This window comes from Anabrus simplex, chromosome 2 (assembly GCF_040414725.1).
Source record: "Anabrus simplex isolate iqAnaSimp1 chromosome 2, ASM4041472v1, whole genome shotgun sequence".
Taxonomy (NCBI): Eukaryota; Metazoa; Arthropoda; class Insecta; order Orthoptera; family Tettigoniidae; genus Anabrus; species Anabrus simplex.
In genome coordinates this window covers 1,022,177,810-1,022,200,197 of record NC_090266.1, presented here as the reverse complement: position 1 = coordinate 1,022,200,197, position 22,388 = coordinate 1,022,177,810, and the positions used below count along the sequence as shown (strand labels likewise).

At 40.3% G+C, this 22,388-nt stretch overlaps 1 protein-coding gene across 2 annotated transcripts in view; it reads left to right on the top strand.

The window, feature by feature from the left end:
* Nucleotides 1-22,388, top strand: part of LOC136864642 (maternal protein tudor) — a 356,675-nt gene that overhangs the window by 119,723 nt on the left and 214,564 nt on the right. The window contains exon 1 of one of the 2 annotated variants that reach the window (XM_067141906.2): nucleotides 794-833. The exons of the other annotated variant lie outside the window; for it this stretch is intronic. The gene's annotated coding sequence lies outside the window, so the exon portion shown is untranslated. Of the gene's footprint in view, nucleotides 1-793; nucleotides 834-22,388 lie in introns of those variants that run through there. 2 annotated transcript variants of the gene reach the window in all.

Here is a 22,388-nt window from a genome sequence, read left to right as displayed (position 1 = left end):
GCTTTATGGGAGCGAAAGCTGGGTGGACTCAGGATATCTTATTCATGAATTAGAAGTAACAGACATGCAAGTAGCAAGAATGATTCCTGGTAAAAAACAGGTGGGAACAATGGCCGGAGGGTACTCAGAATGAGGAGATAAAGGCTAATTTAGGAATGGAACTCGATGGATGAAGCTGTACGCATAAACTGGCTTCGGTGGTGGGGTCATGTGAGGCGAATGGAGGAGGATAGGTTACCTAGGAGAATAATGGACTCTGCTATGGAGGGTAAGAGAAGTAGAGGTAGACCAAGACGACGATGGTTAGACTTGGTTTCTAACGATTTAAAGATAATAGGTATAGAACTAAATGAGGCCACAACACTAGTTGCAAATCGAGGATTGTGGTGACGTTTAGTAAATTCACAGAGGCTTGCAGACTGAACGCTGAAAGGCATAACAGTCTATAATGATAATGTATGTATGTATGTATGTATGTATGTATGTATGTAGGACGTGTGTTCTCCCAGGATGGTAGTACAGCAGGCGACAATGAATCAAGGTGCAGCAAAGTCAATGCAGTGAGTTAGAAGTAAGAGTCATGAAAGTAGCGAGATCGCTGCTACAAACAACAATGGCAAGAGGGTGCTCGGAATGAGGAGATAACGGCTAAGTTAGGAATGAACTCAGTTGATGATGTTGTATGCACAAACTGGCTTAGACGGAGGAGTCACGTGAGGCAAATGGAGGAGGATAAGTTATCTAAGATAATAGTGGACTCGGTCATGGAGGGTAAGAGAGATAGAGGGAGACCAAGACAACGATGGTTAGACTCTGTTTCTAATGGTTTAAAGGTAAGAGGTACAGAACTAAATGAGGCCACAGAACTAGTGGCAGTATTTAGCAATTCACAGAGGCTTGCAGACTGAACACTGAAAAGCTTAACAGTCTATAATGGAAAATATATGTATGTATGTTGATCTAAAGAATCTATGCACTGAAGAAACCCTTAGAATAGGGCGAATGTATGCTATAAATATTGATTATGTTATAAAAGTTGACTCTGCCTGCCATTAGACTGGATTAGCATGGCTACTTTTTGAGCTCTTCTGTTTTACTGGTAATAATGTTGAGTGGTTTTGCTTATGAGTACGCATTAATTTGGATTTGAGGGTGTGGGATCTTGTACTGTTATTATGTGATAGGGGATGACATTTTATCGGGGTAATAGTCGATATATAAATGTGTGTGTTGTTTTAGGTATAAGCAGGGTAAGCTGCTGAATCCCACTGTCGGCAGGCCTGAAGATAGTTTTCCTTGGTTTCCCACTATCACACCAGACACATGCTCGGGCTGTACCCTAATTAAGGCCACAACTTCTTTCTTCCCATTCCTGGCCCTTTCCTATCCCATCGTCGCCCTAAGACCTACCTGTGTCGGTGTGACGTAAAGGAAAAAAAAAGAAAAGAAAGTGAGCTGCTAACATTCAATATCTCACTTAGGTTATTCTTCAATTTAAACTTATATACCCACCAGTATTTTCCATTCCAAGTCTGCGTGTTAGCAATACAGCCTGGAGTGAGCACAAACATGACAACACGGTCAACACTGGCAGAGTTCCTGACCAGTTGCCACTATTCTGTGTTAGTCTTGTCATATTAGGAAATTGGCAAAGTATATCTGAAAACATATGCGAATTTTACTCAGTACTTACACGGTTACATTCTGATATACCACATATACTGCCATTATTTGACATTAGTGTGGTACCATGTAGCAAACTGTTTCTTTTTTGAGATCCACTAGCAAATTCAAATGTTGTAAAACATTGGCATCTAGTATACATCTACTCACTTTCGCAACCACAGATGGCCATCGTAATTCACAACAAAGTCATTGGTCAATATTTAAAACTCTTATGCCAAAAGTGGAAATTTCACTTCCATTTGCAGCAAAAAACTTGCAGTCTGATGAACTGCTGCTATTTATTATTTGAAACTGGAATTATACTGATGTCAGCACCACTGTCATCTAATAGGCGCAAGAATCACGAGATTTTGTTTATAGTCGCTTTGGCAATAGATACCACGAAGACACTTTTTAGCTTTTTATCAGGTTCATCAGTCTAAAATATCCAAAACATCAGCAACAAATTTTCTTTCGAGTTGGAAAACTAAATACTCAAATTTACAGGGTACCCATTTTCTGGAAAAACAGGGAAAGCACAGGGAAATAAAAAATGCTGAAAATATACAGGAAAAACGAAGGGAAATGATTTGTCACATCAAAATTAACCTTTTGATCTAAGACTGGATCCAAATCAAATGATTGAACAAGACTGAAAATTAGATGCTACGCAAGTCATACAGAGCAGAGAGACAAATAGAGTGAGTGTGCATGGTAGTGAAGGAAAAAGGTAGACATACCGATGTATTCTCAAAGATGCACACAAAATGCTGTCAACTTGTGTACACTGATTTTTCTTTACAATTAATTATTTACACATTAATCACACATAACATAACCAACTGCCGTCACAAACAAACCACGCATATCAACAAACTACCATCTTTAACAACTGCCTATCACGAAGCACATGGAGATTGCAACCTTGAAACAGTTGACTGCTGACTGCTTACATTAGCATGACAGCCTAAACACAACACGTGTTCACATAAACAACTCCAGCTAACCAATAACTCCACTCCACCATCAAGACCACTTCCTTATATATCTTCCCTGGACAGGCTTCTAGAAGGGTATGTCACAGCATATCTTCTAGTAAATTCTAGAGTGCTTAATACATAGTTACAATTCGAAGGAAGGTTCTCCATAGTTCCTGTCTTACCTAGTGTTATTCTGGATCTTACAATGTGTTGCACAATACTCTAGTGGATTACGCACCATATATAAAGGTAATAATAAATTATATGCTATTAATTACAAGTTCTTACATTAACTAAACTCATAATAGCACATGTTTCATGATATAACCTCACAAACAATGCGATTGCAAATAATAATGATACTAATAAGTGGATGTAAACACTTCATAGCCATACACTACAAGTAATAATAATAATAATAATAATAATAATAATAATAATAATAATAATAATAATAATAATAATTTGAGCTTGATATAGCCATTATTTACCCATGGGTTAAAGAATATTGTTTTCAAGTTATATCAGTTCATTACACTTGTATCATTATCCCCCCTATAACTTGAAACAATTTCAACTGTCTCTCACACTCTTTGACTTTGCCTTGGTCGTAGATTGTAACTTCTTTCTTCCTTGACGTCGCTGGATGTGCTCTCCTCCTCCTGACCGGATTGTGCCGTGTTGGGGGTGCCTCGCTGCCAGCCTCTTCCTCGATGATATTCGATGCATTCCCCTCACGATGACCAGATTTTGCTGTATCATTAGTAGCCTCTCCTCCAGGTGGACCTGTGGTAGTACCAGGCTTACTCTGTAGGTGCAGTGGTTGGCTGACTCGCCGCAACTCCGATGCGTGGACCTTGACAGGAGGGTTGGTCTGTAGGAAGTAGACCCCGTGGTCCAACTGCTTATCCACCTCGACGGGACCAACCCACTTAGGTGCGAGACCTGCGTGAAACCCTCCAATCTTATTACTGACTGGGTGGTTACGTCGCAGTACTTGTTGGCCTGGTAGGAAGATCTGGGTTTCTTTGACATCTTGAGCCTGGGCCTGGGGAAGGGATCTCTTCTCGGCTAAAGCTTGCTTCTCCTTGATGTCCTGCTGCTACTGCCGCTCTGTTAGGGAAGCAGCTGCATCTTCTTGACCAGAAGTGGATGGTGGACGAATCTCCCAATCCCCGGTGCCGTATAGCTGTCGACCAAGGAACAGCTTCGCTGGGGAATAGCCAGTGATACGGTTGATCGTCGTTGCAGGGCAAAGAGTGATTGTGATATCTGGTGGTCCCACAGTCGATGTTCTTTGTCTTTTAGGTGGACCCGTAGCATCCTTTTTGGCTCCTGGTTTTGTCGTTCCGTTGGATTGGCCGTTGGGTTGTGGATGATGGTGGTCCAGTGCTCCACACCGCATTCTGTCATCATTTGCTGCTACTTCCTTGAGAGAACTGACTCCCGTTGTCTGGCTGAATGCACCATTGATAACAGTAGCGGCTGAATACCTCATCTTGTAGAAGGCTGGTGATGCATCCCGTCGTGGCTTCTCGTATCGAAAAGGCCTCAATCCATCTTGTGAAGAGGTCAGTGATTACTACTAGTCCTGTTATACCCTGAGGTGTTCTAGGGTAAGGACACATCAAGTCCAGGGCTATGACCTCCCACAGGTGTTGCAGCAGTCTTCCTCGTTGACTGGAATCTGCCTTCCGGCTGCTCGCCTTTTTGTAGCACCCTTTCACATAGTCTAGGATGTCTTTCCGCATGTTGACCCAGAAGAATTTTCATCGGATAGACTGGTATGTCTCTTCACCTCCTGGATATCGGAGTTCAGTGATGTCATGGAACTTCTCAAGGATGTCCATCGTGTGCTGTCTAGGGATCACCACTACTGCAGGCACGACGGAGAGGTGCGAACTGTATATTAACAGTCCTCCGTCAACCCGGAAGTTCTTGTAGCACATCTTTAATTTCCTTGGAACGAGTCAGCTATCGTTCTGTCTCCTAATCCACTGCGTCATGGTCCTACAGGGCTTGTCTTGTTCGTGTCACTGTTTGATTACTCACAGATCAAGTTCTTTCTTGATGGTCATAAGGGCAGGTTCCTTAGGCTCACTCTGGTGTTTTCTTGGGAACTCACCCTCGACAGTGGTGCTCGTCACTTCAGGTTCCATTGGTGGGTGCCTACATAAACTGTCTGCTCCTATGTTCATCAGTCCTGGGACGTGACACACATCGAAATCAAAATCTGTGATTAACAGAGCCCATCGCATCAATTTAGATTTTGAGCCAGAGACGAAGTTCAACCATTTGAGAGCAGCATTATCGGTGTAGAGCTGGAACTTCCTTCCCTGCAAGTACCCTCTGAATTTGCCCATGGCCCACACCATGGCTAAGGCTTCCTTCTCGGCAGTGCAGCAGTATTGTTCGGTGGGAGATAGCTTTCTGCTGGCATACTCGATGATGTCCCTTCCACTGTCACTCCTCTCTTGGAATAACACTGCTTCTAAGCTGGTGTCGCTGGCGTCCGTCTGCAGGCACATCTTCCGTTGAGTGTAGGGATGGGCTAGACCGGGAGCATTGCATATCGCAGCCTTAATGTCTTGGAATCCTGCCTCTTCCTTTCTGGTCCATCGGAACAGGCGGTTGATATGGAGTAGATCAGTGAGTGGTATTGTCTTCTCTTCAAAATGTGGCACGAAACTGCTGTACCATCCACACAAGCCAAGGAACTGACGTACTTGTTGAATGGTCTGCGGGCGTTCAGCTTCTGCAATAGCTCGATTCTTCTCTTGTTGCGTTTCTAAGCCTTCAGATGTTAGGACATGGCCAAGATATTCTACGCGGGGCTGGGCGAAGTGGCACTTCTCCAGTTGGCAAGTCAGTCCATGAATCTTAAGTCGTTCCAATACTTTTCTCAGATGTACAAGGTGTTCTTGAAAATTCTTCCTGTGAATTAAAATGTCATCGAGATACACTTGGCAGAAATCTTCACCAGATCGTGACATTACCTTATCCATCGGTCGCATGAAGGTGGCAGGAGCATTCTTCAATCCAAAAGACATTACTGTAAACTGGTACAATTCCCTCGGTGTCATGAAGGCGGTCATTGGTCTAGAACTTTCCTTGACCTCCACTTGCCAGTATCCGGAGTTGAGATCCAGCGTGCTGAAAATCCTAGACCCACTCGTTTCAGCAAGTCTTTCAGGTCAGGCTTGGGGTAGGCTTCACTAACGGTTTTGTCGTTCAACTTGCGGAAGTCCACACACAGTCGATACTCCCCATTCTTCTTTTTCGGTAGGACGAGAGGTGAAGCGCAACAGGATGTAGAGGGTTCGATGAGATCTTGCCCTTCCATCTCTTGAATCTTCTGAATGCCAAAGTTGCGCTTATCCGGATTGATTGGATATGTACGTTGCTTGGTGGGTGAGGAAGTGCTGTATTCAATGGTGTTAGTGTGGTAGTCCATCCTATTTTATTGGTGTTGACTTCCGGAAAGTGCTTTAAGACGCGTCTCAACTCCTCTTCTTCACTTGGTTGAAGATGCATTAATTGGATATCTCCCAGGTCTACATCGACTTCCGCATCCTTCAGAGTCCGGAGATTTCCATCGTGCCAGGTGACCCTCAGACTTCTGTCTGTTCCCAAAAAGACTTCATGAGCTGCTTAGTCTAGGACCACATTGTATTCCTCCAGAAAGTCATGACCTAATATGATGTCAGGTTCGGAATCACTGCAACATAATTACAATAGGCAGGTCCATGCATTTAGCGGTTAGGTAAGTCTGTCCTTGGATGGAATAGGTTACCCCATCCGCTGCTCCCACTACCCTTCTGAGATGGTGAGGCTTCATAGGCGGCAGTAATCTGGCAATAGTTCCATTGACAAATGAATGGCTTGCTTGGCTGTCGAGTATGTCTGAAAAATTCTCATTGCCTATCCTTAAGATGATAGCTGAGCGGGGTTGGCCTGTTCTACTCACAATCTGACCAATCCCTCTCCTACTTGACCAGGGTTGCTTATTTGTTGTGTCTTGAGGCGCATTCCTGTTTCCTGTCTCATCCCCCCTCAATCCGGAATGGGCCTGACCTAGTTTTCCAACGTCAAGGCTGGGTATTTGTTCTTCAGGTGTCCTGTTCTTCCACACTGGTAGCACTTCCTAACTGCGCTGGTCTCTTCCATAGCTTTGTTCTTGTGTTCCTCCTTCAACTGGGTGATGATTATATGTAGATCATCAAAGGATCTCAGTTGAGATACTTTCACTAGGGGTCGAATCTTATCGTGGAACAGCTCTGTGATGTCTGGTAAGATCTCGTTCTTGCTTTCTTCCGGGTGCAGACGCTTGAAGAGCTGGTACTTCTGTAGGACGAAGGCGTTAGCTCTCATACCAGTGGGTTGTGCCTCAGTCAGTAGCTTCCTTTTCACGGAGCACTTCTCCCCTTCGGAATAAAACGTTGTGAGGAATTTCCTCTTGAAGTCCGTTGAGTTTAAATTTAAGCCCTTCATGTTATTCCACCAAGTAGCGGCTTGCCCCTTTAATCGTGGTGTGAGGAGTTGCACAAATATGTCCTCTTATTGATTAGTACTTCCTAATAGACTGACTGATCCCTCGACGAAGCTAGTCGGGTTCTTTTCCAGTCGCCCGTGGTGTTCCGCAAGGCTCTGTAATCACCTTTGGGTCTGGGTGTCCTGTATTGCCGGTTAGGTTTGAGGGGTGTTAGAGGTGTGGCAATACGTCATGTTTGAGTTAATCTATCTTCTACTGCGTGAAGGATGCTTTCCCTTATATTCTGCATATCTCCCTTGATGGTCAAAAACTGGTTTTCTAACCTTCCTTCAACAGCAGAAATACGGCTCCCAAGATTTCCCTCGACGGTAGAAATTCTCCCCTCAACCTGTTGCTTTATGCCAGAAACCTGGATTTCCACCTCTTCCCTGAGGTTCGAGATATCCCCTTCCAGCTGGCTTACCAAACTATCGATCTGTTCAACCTGCCCCAGGTTTGACCTGATGTCCGGTATCTGCTGTGTTAATTGATTGGTGACTTTGCTAATTTGCAATGAAATTTTGTCATCTACAGTTGAAGTTTTCAATTCTAGGCCCTGTTCAACTTTGTAAACCTGCATGTACACTTGTGCTATGTGTCTGGTTAAAACTATATTAGCTTGAAAAATTTCATCTGAAATTTTGTCATTTACTTTCGAAACTTTTGGTCTGCAATCTTTTCTATTAGGGTGGAATTGACGTCTGAAATTTTTTCTGAATGTTGTCATTTACTTTCAAAATTTGGCCCTTGAAGTTGGAATTAACTCGTGAATCAACATCTGAGATTTTGTCATCGAGTGCCTGCATCATGGTCATTAAATTACAACATATTTTGGGAATATTTACCTTATTTTCTGACTGCAAATCTTCGTCCGCCTCGATGAAAAACTTTTCGGGATCTTCTCCTTTTTCGAAGAGATCTTCCCGTAACCGTGTCTGCAGCGATTTCTTCTTGCTGTTCGTCGGAAGATTTCTCTTTGTGAGTTCCTCTTTGAGTTGTTGAACGGACATCTTTTCTAGTATCACTTGCATTTTGTTCTATTTCGCACTACAGTCGTATTCACTCATAAATTCTTACGTCCTGTCCACGATTGCCAATGTTGTATTCTCAAAGATGCACACAGAATGCTGTCAACTTGCGTACACTGATTTTTCTTTACAGTTAATTATTTACACAATAATCACACATACCTAACCAACTGTCGTCACAAACAAACCACGCACATCAACAAACCACCATCTTTAACAACTGCCTATCACGAAGCACATGGAGATTGTAACCTTGAAACAGTTGACTGCTTACATTAGCATGTCGGCTTAAACACAACACGTGTTCACAAAAACAACTCCAGCTAACCAATAACTCCACTCCACCATCAAGACTGCTTCCTTATATATCGCCTGGCCAGGCTTCTGGAAGGATATGTCTCAGCATATTGTCTAGTAAATTCTAGAGTGCTTATTACATAGTTACAATTGGAAGGAAGGTCCTCCATAGTTCTCATCTTACCTAGTGTTATTCTGGATCTTACAGTGTGTGACGATGGTGGTGATGCTTGTTGTTTAAAGGGGCCTAACATCTCAGTCATCGGCCCCTAATGGTATGAAATGAGATGAAATGTTATGACATTTTAAAAATCCATAATTCTCCACTGATCAGAATTCGAAAACATGAGGACGAAGAATGAATGGATAGATATGAAGTTAAAACAACCAGTGGATCTGACCCGCAATGCCCCACATTCCCAGAAATTAGCTTAAAAAACAATAGTATTACCGACCATGGGACTGCTTCTAAAGCACACTACTGAATCGATGATGCTTGTAGTCAAAATGGGTCCAAAATCCAGGTCATCGGCCCCTCATAATGGTACTTATCACTAGGAAAAGAGAACCATGGTATTTGTCATGTTGTGGTACTAATCAAAAGTACCATAGACTCGCAGTATTCCACATATTACGGTACTACTCACAGGTAATAAAATTTGCACATGTAACACAGACCTATGGTGTTTTGCACACTGCGGCGCTATTTACAGGCAATGCAAACCTATGGTGTTCCTCACATAAGTGGACTAACCACAGAAACCCGCATATTATGTGCTGTTCCGCACATAGTGGGTACTAAGCATAGGCAAGGCTGAACCATGGTGTTGCCCATATAGGGGTACAAATCACAGGTACTGTAAAATGCATCCTGAGCACGCACTGTCGCTACTAATCACAAACCTATTTTGTACCTAACATAGTGGTACTACGCGCAAGTAAAAGTGACCCATGGTGTTCCCTGCATGATGATGGTACTAATTACGAGTAGCCTCATGGTTCTAATTTGATAGTGTATGGACAAAGGTAGGATCTGAATGGCCAAGATTTACATTTACGGTGCAACCTGGACTAAATGTACAAATTGAAGACATAAATAATCTGCAAGAATGCGTTCAATTATTTATCACTCCTGAATTAGCGTAACTAATAAGTAGGGAAACCAACCGGTATGCACAACAGTTTTTAGAAAGCACACTGAACTTGAAAATATATTCGAGAGTGAATCAGTGAACTGACACGAATAAAGATGATGATATGACTTTCCTTGCATTCTCTCTCTTACCTGACAACAAGAGCTACTTTTCTCGTAGACAGATATTAGAGACTCCAATACTTTTGGAGCTGTTCTCTGAAAGAACATTTTATCTCCTTCTCAAATTCTTACACTTTGTCGATAACAAAGCATGCGATGAAGCCACACTTAGTCCGAAGTAACTCTACAAATTGAAACCAATTCTGGACCACTTGAATAGCAAATTCCAAAGTATGTATACACCGGAAAGCGATGTGTCTTTAGATGATTCTCTTATATTGTGGAAGGTATGTTTGTCGTGTCATACCGTACAAGCACTCAAAATTCGGTATCAAATCATTTGAACTGTGTGAATCTAAGTCTGGTTATGTGTGGAATTTCTTGGTGTATATAGGAAAAGGCACCTAGTTTGATGACTCTCTAAAAAATTTACCATATGGATCGAAAGTTGTTTCCCGCTGCTTTCCTTACTGGGACAGATTCTCTTTCCTTGCCCTTGGCACTGTAATCATTTTGATAGCTTGTTAGTGATTCTTTGTTTTTTTTTAAACCTGATGAAAATACCTGACCAATTAAAAGTATCTCACTCTAAGTTCCCCTTTGCTTTCCTCAGCAAGCCATACACCTTGCCCTTCGTACTGTGATCATTTCTGACAGCTTTATACATATTCTGTACTCTTTGAACCTGATAAGTATACTATACTACACAAGAGTATCTCACTGTATGTTATTTCCCAGTACCTTGTGGAAAATGTGCCACTGTGTTAGTAGCTACTCGCAAGAAATGTACCACTTGAAAGGTTCAAGTAATTTTTGAGGAATATGAAAACATGTTTGTACATTTAAAGATGGTAATGAATGATAAACACGCACTAGATTTTAACGGAGAAGTAAAGAGACGGAGAAGGAGGTGCAGGTTGGAAAGAAATAGAGTTAGAAATGGATGTAGAAGTAAGGAGAAATTGAAGGAACTTAGTAGGAAATTGAATCTAGGAAAGAAGTCAGCTAAGGGTAACATGATGGTAAGCATAATTGGCAGTCATACGGATTTCAGTGAAAAATGGAAGGGTAGGCTTCAGAAGAAATGTAAGAACACGTGAAGCAATCGTGACTTTATGTCTGATCTTAGAGGATCGAATCAAGAAGGACAAGCCCACGTACATGGCATTCGTAGATCAGAAAAGGCATTTGAAAATGTTGATTGGACCAAGCTATTTAAGATTCTGAAGGTGATGGGGGATCAGATACCGAGAACAAAGAATTATCTACAATCTGTATAAAAATTAGTCTGCAGTGATAAGAATCGAGGACTTTGAAAAAGAAGCAGCAATCCAGAAAGGAGTGAGGCAAGGCTGCAGTTTGTTCTCCCTCCTTTTCAATGTTTACATAGAACAGGCAGTAAAGGAAATCAAAGAGGAATTTGGAAAGGGAGTCACAATCCAAGGAGAGGAAATCAAAACCTTGAGATTTGCCGATGATATTGTTATTTTATCTGAGACTGCAGAAGATCTCGAGAAGCTGCTGAATGGTATGGATGAAGTCTTGGGTAAGGAGTACAAGATGAAAATAAATAAGTCCAAAACAAAAGTAATGGAGTGCAGTCGAACGAAGGCAGGTGATGCAGGAAATATTAAATTAGGAAATGAAGTCTTAAAGGATGTAGATGAATATTGTTACTTAGGTAGTAAAATAACTAACGATGGCAGAAGTAAGGAGGACATAAAATGCAGATTAGCACAAGCAAGGAAGAGCTTTCTTAAGAAAAGAAATTTGCTCACTTCAAACATTGATATAGGAATTAGAAAGATGTTTTTGAAGACTTTTGTGTGGAGCGTGGCATTGTATGGAAGTGAAACATGGACAATAACTGGCTCAGAAAGGAAAAGAATAGAAGCTCTTGAAATGTGGTGTTACAGAAGAATGCTGAAGGTGAGATGGATAGATCGAATCACAAATGAAGAGATACTGAATTGAATTGGCGAGAGGAGATCGATATGGCTAAATTTGATGAGAAGAAGAGATAGAATGATTGGACACATCTTAAGACACCCAGGACTTGTTCAGTTGGTTTTTGAAGGAAGTGTAGGTGGTAAGAACGGTAGGGGTAGACCAAGGTATGAATATGACAAGCAGATTAGAGCAGGTGTAGGATGCAACAGTTACGTAGAAATGAAAAGGTTAGTACAGGATAGGGTGGCATGGAGATCTGCATCAAACCAGTCTATGGACTGATGACTTAAAAACATGTATAGGTACTATAAGGCAGAAACTGGTTCCAAGAAAGACATTCCTGGTATCATTTAGGAACAATAATTATAGTGTTATTTGCTTTACGTCCCACTAACTACTTTTACGGTTTTCAGGGATGCCAAGGTACGGGACTTTAGTCCCGCAGGAATTCCTTTACGTGCCAGTAAATCTGCCGACATGAAGCTGACATATTTGAGCATCTTGGAACCTGCCAAGTTAGGGTCAGAAGGCCAGCGCCACTCAACCTGGCCATTACTGAACAAGGGGGGTGTGTGCGTGTGCGTGTGCGTGTGCGTGTGCGTGTGCGTGTGCGTGCGAGGACCTTCAAAAGGCAGAATTATTCAGTCAGCAGTATTTAAAGATTGTTGGTTACAAGGATGATGTCCAGATATAGGACGTAATTAATACTAAAGAAGTATTAAAATTTACCTATGATGACAACTGCATTTACAATAAGATACAAAAGTTGAAAATGAGAAAAGCAGCTGGAATTGATAAGATTTCAAGGGATATACTAAAGACAATGGGTTGGGATATAGTACCATATCTGAAGTACTTATTTGATTATTGCTTGCATAAAGGAGCTCTACCAAATGAATGGAGAGTTGTTATAGTAGCCCCTATGTATGAAGTAAAGGGTGATAGACATAAAGCTGAAAATTACAGGCCAGTCAGTTTGACATGCATTGCATGTAAGATTTAGAAAAGCATTTTTTGTGTTAGACATGTTTGCAAAATTAATAAGTGGTTTGATAGAAGGCAGTTCGGATTTAGGAAAGGTTATTCCACTGAAGCTCAACTTGTAGGGTTCTAGCAATATATAGCAGATATCTTGGATTCAGGAGGTCAAATGGACTGTATCGCGATTTACCTTTTTAAGGCATTTGATAGGGTAGATCATGGGAGACGAGTGCAATTGTACTAGACAAAAGTGTGACTGAATGGGTGGCTATATTTCTAGAAAATATATCTCAGAGAATTAGAGTAGGCAAAGCGTTATCTGACCGTGTAATAATTAAGAAGGGAATTCCTCAAGGCAGCATTATTGAACCTTTATGCTTTTTTATACTATGTGAATCAAGTATAAACTGGAATTATTTTTTACAATTTTATTGAATCCACCAACAATTACACAAGAAGCACCTCATTTTTCTACATAGTCTCGTAATGATTTTTTTCAAACATTTAGAGTATTACAATGTTAAAATTTATATTTATGATAATTTTTTTAATCCCCCTATGTTTTTTAGTTGATTATTGATGGGTGGTTCAGTCTTTGATATATTTTATAACTTTTATATTTTTTGTGGGATGTACCCTATCAGGTGACTTTGGTCCAAATTTGAGACACTTTTTGGCCACTGAATTTGGGAATTTTTTATGCCGTCCTCAAAAAAAAGAAGAACGTGCGTGCGTGCGGCCAGTTGCGCACGTACTCCTCTATCACTGCATCATCATAAAATCGCTTTCCTCCCAGTTCTTCTTTCAGTGATCCAGACAAGTGGTAGTCACAAGGTGACAAGTCTGGACTGTATGGAGGATGTTCCAGAGGTGTCCAGTGCATTTCCTCCAGCTTTTCCCATGATACAACAGCATTGTGTGGCCTTGCATTGTCATGCAGAAGAACATCTTGGATCGGTTTGCCGGCAGTGTTTTTTGCGATATCCAGCTTTTGTCTCAACAAAAAGACACCAGTAATAGGCTGCATTTACTGTCCTTTGTTCATGCAAGAAATCCTCAAGCAAAATGGCTGCATAGTCCCAAAAAACTGTTGGACACAGAAAAGTGTGTTTTGGCCTTGAATGGGCCAGGTGAACTTTGTTCCCGCCACTCCATGCTTGTTTCGACTCCGGGGTGTAATAACGAACGCGAGTTTCATCAGTACAGTAAAATTAAATTCTTTCAAGGTCCACCTATTCAATACAATGACGTTTTATTGTGAATTTAATCACATGTCAAATAGTCAAATGGTACTAGTTTCGGCGTCTATGTGCCATCATCAGCCTTGAGTACAAATTAAAACGAGATATATATTCCTAAAACATCTAAAACACATTTTAACTCATTATAAAATAACATACAATTAATGTGGTGATACATGAAATACGATAAAATTATGATACAATTGGTGTGATATAAAATTCTTAAAATTCTGGCTGTTCGTTACATAATTCAGTCTGTGTGCATCCGGGATGAGTGAATTTTTGCAGTTGTATGCTGTCTATGTGAATTACATTTGTTCCTTTAGATATCAGGTGGTTCCAGGGAAGTTTACTTTGATCATATAAGATCGTGATGTAATTAGAGATGAATTCCCACTTCAATTTGAACCTTGAGCAGCATGTAAACGTGTTGTTACACAGGCGGAGCCGGACGAAGATGCCTCCGAGAAACATCCTGGCGGAATTTTTATTGCTCCTGGGTGAGGAGACGAGGAACTCACAAGGCAGACAATTTTGACATACTTCGTCCGGCTCCGTCTGTGTAACAACACGTTTATGCTGCTCAAGGTTCAAATTGAAGTGGGAATTCATCTCTAATTACATCACGATCTTATATGATCAAAGTAAACTTCCCTGGAACCACCTAATATCTAAAGGAACAAATGTCATTCACATAGACAGCATATAACTGCAAAAATTCACTCATCCCGGATGCACACAGACTGAATTATGTAACGAACAGCCAGAATTTTAAGAATTTTATATCACACCAATTGTATCATAATTTTATCGTATTTCATGTATCACCACATTAATTGTATGTTATTTTATAATGAGTTAAAATGTGTTTTAGATGTTTTAGGAATATATATCTTGTTTTAATTTGTACTCAAGGCTGATGATGGCACATAGATGCCGAAACTGGTACCATTTGACTATTTGACATGTGATTAAATTCACAATAAAACGTCATTGTATTGAATAGGTGGACCTTGAAAGAATTTAATTTTACTGTAATCCCACTTCAATACGGAACCAATGAAATTCATAACTGTAAGTTTCATCAGTAGTCACAATGCGACGCAAAAAATTATATCCTTCCTCCTCGTAGCGATTCAGATGCCTCCAAGAAACATCCTGGCGGAATTTTTATTGCTCCTGGGTGAGGAGACGAGGAACTCACAAGGCAGACAATTTTGAAGGTCGAGTTCATCATTTTTGATGGCTTGAGCACTTTCAAATGTTATTCCTACAAGTGAAGCAATTTCAGAAATGTTCATGCCCCGATCTCCTTCAATAAGGTCACATACAGCACGAATGTTGTCTGAAGTGATGCTTGTCCACAGTCGTCTTTGGTGGGGCTCATTTTTCACTTCTTCCCGTCCTGCTGAAAATTGTTTGTGTCATTCATACACCTGGGTCTTAAAGAGTTGTGTCCCCAAACTGTTAGGAAGCTTTCGTGCCTTCTTTTGCCAGAAACTTGATGATGATGCACTGCGCAACGGGCGTGTGTACTTATTGCTCGCTCGTGGCCTACTGAAGCAAGCGCTGCTCTGTGGTGTATGACACATCAAGATCCCTACTCCAGACATCTCCACTAACATTCTATCAAAGCCTCATCCATTTCCGTTCGCTACCGGAGCCGCTAATTTTTAATTCCGGTTTATATTTGATGCATCTAGTATATATAAATGATATGAGTAAAGAAGTGGAATCAGAGATAAAGCTTTTTTCAAATGATGTTATTCTGTATAGAGTAATAAATAAGTTACAAGATTGTGAGTAACTGCAAAATGACCTCGAAAATGTTGTGAGATGGACAGTAGGCAATGATATGGTGATACATGGAGTTAAAAGTTAGGTTGCGAGTTTCACAAAAAAGGAAAGTCCTCTCAGTTTTAATTACTTCATTGATGGGGTGAAAGTTCCTTTTGGGGATCATTGTAAGTACATGGGTATTAATATAAGGAAAGATCTTCATTGGGGCAATGACATAAATGGGATTGTAAATAAAAAATACAGATCTCTGCACATGGTTATGAGGGTATTTAAGGGTTGTAGTAAGGATGTAAAGGAGAGGGCATATAAGTCTCCGGTAAGACCCCAACTAGAGTATGCTTTCAGTGTTTGGGACCCTTACCAGGATTACTTGATTCAAGAAGTGGAAAAAGTTCCAAAGAAAAGCAGCTCAATTTGTTCTTCGTGATTTCTGAAAAAAGAGTAGCGTTACAAATATGTTGCAAAGTTTGGGCTGGGAAGACTTATGAGAAAGAAGAAGAGCTGCTCGACTAAGTGATATGTTCTGAGCTGTCAGTGGAGAGATGGCATTGAATGACATTAGTAGATGAATAAGTTTCATCACGACGCGCAGGTTGCCTACGGGAGTCAAATCAAAAGACCTGCACCTGGCGAGCCGAACTTGTCCTCGGACACTCCCGGCACTAAAAGCCATACGCCATTTCATTTCATGAATAAGTTTGAGTGTTGTGTTTAAAAGTAGGAAAGATCATGATATAAAGATAAAATTGGAATTCAAGAGGACAAAATGGGGCAAATATTAGTTTATAGGAAGAGGATTTAGGGACTGGAGTAATTTACCAAGGGACATGTTCAAGAAATTTACAATTTCTTTGCAATCCTTTAAGAAAAGGCTAGGAAAACAACAGATAGGGAATCTGCCACCTGGGCGACTGCTCTAAATATAGATCAGTAGTGATTAATTGAACGTATTCAAATCGGGGGGAGGGGGGTGAGGGAGTTGAATGAGGAACTGCAGGTCAGGTAAATTAAGATTTATTATATTTAACTTAATTAACCTAAAACAGCTGTACTCAGTGGCTCAGGCGGTTGAGGCGCTGGCCTTCTGACCCCAACTTGGCAGGTTCGATCCTCGCTCAGTCTGGTGGTATTTGAAGGTGCTCAAATACGTCAACCTCGTGTTGATAGATTTACCGGCATGTAAAACTTCTGCTGGACAAAATTCCGGCACCTCGGCATCTCCGAAAACCAATAATATTTAGTGGGACGTAAAGTCAATGACATTATTATTATTTATTTAAAACACTTCCTAAAGGCTTAATTAGGTCGTAAATTTATCATAGAAGTCCTCAGTTCTTTTAAACCTTGGTTTGTATATCACTTAACTGTACTCTTAAGAATTTTGTTTCTTAATCTTAATCTTGTCATCTCAAAATTGTTATAATTTATTTTAACAAAGAAGAGCAGCTGAGGAAGCATTCCTAATACCAAGACATAACATTAACATGACAAGATTATGAAAGAATTGTTTTTGAAGAGGATAGTTACATGACTTAGAAACATAAAGTTTTAAAAGAACTAAAGTGTTGTATGGTAACTTTAAGACCTAATTAAGCAATTGGGAAGTGTTTTAAATGAATTTATAAGTGCGTCTAGTATCCAGTATTCGGGAGATAGTGGGTTCAAACCCCATGGTTTCCGTGGTTTCCCATTTTCACACCAGGCAAATGCTGGGGGCTGTACCTTAATCAAGGCCTCGGCCGCTTCCTTCCCACTCCTGGCCCTTTTCTGTCCTGTCATCACCATCGTCTTTGTCGGTGCATCGTAAAGCAACTTTAAAAAAAAAAAAAAAAAAAAGTAAATTAAGTTAGAAGATAAATATAATAAATCTTCCTTTATCCAACCTGCAGTTCCCCATTCAACTCCCTCACCTCCCCATCCCACCCATCCCCCCCCCCCCCCACCTTTGAATGCGTTCATTTTAATCATAATTAAGGCACTATTTTGAGATGGTTTTTCATGATGAATATAATTCTTTGTAAAAATTTCAAGACCTATGCAAGGAAAAAGTAGCTGAGGACATTCCTAAGGAACAAACCGTGTACTACTAGTTAGCGTGTTTTAAGCAAATATGTGGTATCAAGCAGGTGTAAATTCTCACTTTTATTGTATTCGTGCCTATTTCCTTGTCGTAGTCCACTTTCGTTCCAAAACCATTCTGTCCTTGCCACATATGTCTGGACACTGGTGTAATATTTTTTTTATATTGCTTGTACATATTTTCCAAATCCTTTCAACTCCAATAATTTCCATAACACAATCATAAGCCTTTTCTAAATCAAGGAATATCATCACCATATCTCTTCCATATTCCCAATATCTGTCCATTAGTTGCCTCATATTGAAGGTGGGGTCTAGCATTGATCTTCCGTTTCGAAAGCCACATTGTTCTTGCAATTTTCCCCCTTTCTTCTCATTCTTTTTTTCTAGTACCCTGTTAGATATTTTGGTACCTGAGATGCGAGTGTAACTCCTAAATAATTATCGCATATTTTCTTGTCCTACCTTCTTAAATATAGGTCTCCTTTACTCCAGTCATTTGGTACAGTTTTTCCTATCCAAATACGTCTAAATGGCCTATATGGACAATGTAGACCAACAGGTCCTGCTGCTTTTATCATTTCAACACTCACTTCATCCATTCCCACTGCTGCTTTTCACACTTTCATTCGTTCGACAGCAGTTTCTGCCTCTTCCATTTTGATTTCACGCTCAGATTCTGTCTCTTCACACACTAACTCTATCATCTTGTCTACACATCTTCTTTCATTCAGGAGTTCATCAATGCAATCATTCCATTTTCTTATCTCTTTTGGACCGGGCGAGTTGGCCGTGCGGTTAGGGTCGCGCAGCTGTGAGCTTGCATCCAGGAGATAGTGGGGTTGAACCCCACTGTCAGCAGCCATGAAGATGGTTTTCCATGGTTTCCCATTTTCACACCAGGCAAATGCTGGGGCTGTACCTTAATTAAGGCCACGGCCGTTTCCTTCCCACTCCTAGGCCTTTCCTGTCCCATCGTCGCCATAAGACCTATCTGTGTCGGTGCGGCGTAAAGCAAATAGCTTTTTCTAACAGTACTCTGTGGTCTCCATCAAAGGCTACTTCTGGCAAGGTTGTTATATCTAACCACTCTTTCCACCAAAAAGTAATCAATTTCTCTCTGTGTCCTTCTGTTTCCCTGCCCATATCTTGTAATCTTTCTGTTGTTCTTTTTGAACCACGTATTGGCCACACTTATCCTATTCCTCACACAAAAGTCCACAAACTTCTCTCCCTCTTCTTTCCTCTTTCCATATCCAAAAGGTCCAATTACTTCTTACATTCCTTTTCTGTTGCATCCCACCTTAGCACTGAGGCCTCCCATGAGAGTCACATTCTTTTTATCTCCAGTGACTCCAGGAATTTGTCCATATCTTCTTCTTTGCATTCAATCTGGGGTGCATACACTTGGGTGAAATCCTTTACTCCGTTCTCTGCCCTTAACTATATCTTTAATCCGAGCAAGTTGGTCATGTGGTTAGTGTTGAGCAGCTGTGAGCTTGCATTCGGAAGATAGTGAGTTCGAATCCCACCGTCAGCAGCCCTGAAAATGTTTTTCCGTGGTTTCCTATTTTCACATAGGCAAATTCTAGGGCTTACTTTAATTAAGGCTACAGTTGCTACCTGCCCAATCCTAGCCCTTTCCCATCCCTGTCGCTGAAAACCTTTGATTTGTTAGTGTGACGTTAAACAAGTAGCAAAAAGAACCAACCGTATCTTCATTATTCTATCACTTATATAGTCCACCTTATTTACATACTCATCTGAGATCTTTTTGGTTATTATCCCTATTCCATTCTTTGCCTTATGTCTTCTACTCCAGTAGAGTGCGTATCCTTTCCTCAACTTCTTTCCTTTCCCTCTCAACTTAACCTCACTCTATACCAACATAACTAAACTATATTTTCTTTCTCCATGAAATTAATCACCTCTTCTGACTTTGCAGTTAGTGACAGGAGGTTGATTATTGTCACCTTCATAATGTTTTTTACTAGTTGCCCACTACTCAGTTTTTTCAGCATAAGAACTGTGTCTCGATTCCAGGGGATGCCCTAGTCTTTTCTGGGGCTTATTTGAGAGTGGCAACTTTTATTTTAGACTATTATTACAATGGGGTCACCCCTCCCTAAAGCATTTCAGGGCTACTGCCAGCAGGTGATCAGGCTGCTCCTAACGTGGAGTGCAGGTGCCTTTGGCAGCCGCCCCTAACCTGGGATCGGACACTGCTTGATGGGTTCCAGCACAATTTCCTATACTGAAGGGACCATCACCCTGCCTAAAGAAACACATCCGCCCGAAGTTATTGGTCATCTTAGAAGGTCGGGGCTATTTACCGCCACCTGACACTTGGCATTTTGACGCTGGCTGTACAGTCTACTCATTACCGTAGCATTGTAACCAACCAGAGAGTACACACATTCTCTCTCTATGTGGTATATCATTTTTAGTAGGAGTGAATGACAAGTTAGTTTCCAGTGTAAACTGAAATGTCTTTGTAGATCTGATATGTTGCGAAATGTTGCTTGTTTGATGGTTGTAGTTAAACTAAGTAAGGCACATCAGTACATAAGCTATTCAGCACACACACAACTGATTATTACAGGCAACAGTCATAGACATGATAAAATAATAACAAATATACATTGCCTCAATAGGACTACTGCAATTTCCTTTTTTTTTTTTAACTTTACATGCCTTAATATTTTCGTTTTTGTTGTAACACTGCACGACCAGGAGCTCCTCCACATTTACAACCCACTTTAGAACCATTGTTGCGCAAATGTCGCTTAATGAAGGTTGAACATTTCCTTTGCCTGAACCATTGAAGGGACAATGATTGAAGCAGTTTAGAAAGGTTCAATTTAATGCCTCTTGTCTGGTACAAACTGTATTTCTTGTAAAATTGTCACCCTTACAATGACATCAGTAGATTGCATTCTGTAGCTGGCAGTGTGAACACCACAAGAGTTGTACAGTACCAATTTCATATATTTTTTGACACCAGTATCTAATAATTGTGTTGAAGGTTTTGTATTGGATGCCAAAAATTCTAATAAGCTGTTACTAAGGTAACATACTTAAGGATGTGCTGTAGAGCCATCCAGAAACGTTATGATCGTACTTCTGCCCCAGTGTATTTAATTGTTCCAATTTCTTAATCATTCTTGCAAGTTGACAGAATTTAACTATGCATTGTTAGATTGGTATTGCAGGAACAAAGCTTAAGATGTAAGATTCTTGTATTATCCTGCATTTCCACTTCTTCCAATCACGTATAGTTTCTCTTGTCAAATCTGGACCAATTTGCCTAACATAACATAGTCGTGCGATCCATAAGTTTCTTTGAACATGTCGAAATACCTTGTCCCTACTTTAGAGCACACTAAATGGTAGTGGTGGTGATTTTTATTTTCAACAGAAAAATAATGGTATTATCAGTCCCAGTATGATAAAACGAGGCCTATTATATCCACATTGTATGTCTCATCAGAGAATTCTCCAAAAACATTCAATAGTATTTCTAACCTACACTTCTTGGTGCTATCAACATCTGTATCTCTCTTAAGGTTTTACATCCTTCTAACTACTTTTTGATCATTTTATTTCATATTTTCCAATATTAATTAAATGACATCTTTTTCAGGTATATCTGTAATTAAAGATTTTCTTTTCTGGTTAATTTCTAATTTTATTTATCCTGAATTAGTTTCAACAGACTGAATAACGTTACAATTATAGATTAACTAAGTCCAAAATGAAAAGAAATGGCTTCCACTATAAGAAATTTTCCAGTTAACAAACACCTATTTATAGCAAAGTTCTCCACTTATGTTGACTGTTGTTACGTGACTAGCTTGTTCAATAATGCACTTTTCTCAGCTGAACTCAGATCTTTTCTTTTGGGTACCATTCTGCATTTCACTGATACAAAGTAACTCTTTTAACTGCCAGAAAATTTTACTGTTCAGTTGACCAACAGTTTACTGATTAATTAATGCTTTGAACTCAACAGTTTGAACTGCAGTTTCTCTCTCCCCCCTCCTTTTCAATGTTTATATAGAACAGGCAGTAAAGAAAATCAAAGAAAATTTGGAAAGGGAATTACAATCCAAGGAGGGGAAATCAAAACCCTGAGATTTGCCAATGGTATTGTTATTTTATTTGAAACTGCAAAGATCAGGAGAAAGTGCTGAATGGTACGGACAGAGCCTTGGAAAAGAAGTACAAGATGAAAATAAATAAGTCCAAAACAAAAGTAATGGAGGTTAGGTGATGCAGGTAATATTAGATTTGAAAATGAAAAAATGAAGTCTTAAAGGAATAGATGAATATTGTTACTTGGGTAGTAAAATAACCAACGATGGAAGAAGTACGGAGGACATAAAATGCAGACTAGCACAAGCAAGGAAGGCCTTTCTTAAGAAAATATATTTGTTCACTTTGAACATTGATATATGATTTAAGAAAGATGTTTTTGCAGACTTTTGTCTGGAGCGTGGCATTGTATGGAAGTGAAACATGGACGATAATTAGCTCAGAAAGAAAGAGAATTGAAGCTTTTGAAATGTGGCATTGCAGAAG